A 1,475-nucleotide genomic window follows, 5' to 3' on the forward strand; every position below is an offset into this window, starting at 1 on the left:
TTCTTTCTTTTCTTTCTTTCTTTCTCGGAGTTTCGCTCTGTCGCCCAGGCTGGAGTGCAGTGGTGTGATCTCTGCTCACTGCAAGCTCCGCCTCTCGGGTTCACGCCATTCTCCTGCCTCAGCCTCCCAAGTAGCTGGGACTACAGGTGCCCGCCAGCACGTCTGGCTAATTTTTTTGTATTTTTAGTAGAGATGGGGTTTCACCATGTTAGCCAGGATGATCTCTATCTCCTGACCCTGTGATCCGCCTGCCTCGGCCTCCCAAAGTGCTGGGATTACAGGCGTGAGCCACCGCGCCCGGCTTGGTTGGGTACTTTCATAGTTCTTTTTTCAAACTTATTACTGGTGATTAATTTTTAAACAGTATCTAGTAATGTGAGCACTTGTCCTATATATGAAGTGAAACTTCTCTTCCCATATCCTATACTAAATAATTTCTAAAATATAAACATACAAATCCCTGCCCTATCTTGTCTATTCTATCTCTGTCTTCATTTTCTTTCTTTTTTCTTTTCTTTTCTTTCTTTCTTTTTTCTTTTCTTTTCTTTCTTTCTTTTTTCTTTTTCTTTTCTTTTTTTTTTTTTTGTTGAGACGGTGTCTCACTCTGTCGCCCAGGCTGGAGTGCAGTGGCGCAATCTCGGCTCACCACAACCTCCGCCTCCCGGGTTCAAGCAATTCTCATGTCTTAGCTTCCCAAGTAGCTGGTCTCGAACTCCTGGCCTCACGTGATCTGCCCGCCTCGGCCTTCCAAAGTGCTGGGATTTTAGGCATGAATCTGTACAGTGCCCAGCCTCTGTCTTCAGTTTCACAACTAAACTTTTAAAACAAGCTACCTATACATGCAGTATCCCTTTCCACACCTTCCACTCATTCCTCAGCCTCATGCAATGTGGCTTTCCACCCTCGAAAGGCCAACGAGCACACTCTCACTAAGATCGTCAATGATCTAGGTGACCCTAAATCTAACGAAGTCTTTCTCATGTTAGCTCTATTGTTTTGGGGATTAAATGAACTAATTCATGTAATACACTTAGTAGAGTATCTGAAATGTTCAAGCTATGTTCTGAACTTATATCTTGTATTGGTCTATCCACATCTTCTGAATACAGGTACATCCAGCAAGTGGATCTTTTTGTCATTTAAAAAATTGAACTAGGCTGGGCATGGTAGTTCATGCCTATAATGCCAGCACTTTGGGAGGCTGAGGCAGGAAGTTCACTTGAGGTCAGGAGTTTGAGACCAGCCTGGCCAACATGGTGAGACGTCATCTTCACAAAAAATTTTAGAAATTAGGCGTGGTGGTGTGCACCTGTGGTCCCAACTACTTTGGTGGTTGAGGCAGGAGGATTACCTGAGCCTGGGAGGTTAAGGCTGCAATGAGCTGTGATTGCACCACTGCATTCTAGTCTGGGAGATAGAGGGAGACCTTGAAAAAGAAAGAAAGAGAGAGAGAGAAGGGAGGAAAGGAAGGAAGG

The sequence above is a fragment of the Mandrillus leucophaeus genome, unplaced genomic scaffold, assembly GCF_000951045.1.
Source record: "Mandrillus leucophaeus isolate KB7577 unplaced genomic scaffold, Mleu.le_1.0 Scaffold342, whole genome shotgun sequence".
Taxonomy (NCBI): Eukaryota; Metazoa; Chordata; class Mammalia; order Primates; family Cercopithecidae; genus Mandrillus; species Mandrillus leucophaeus.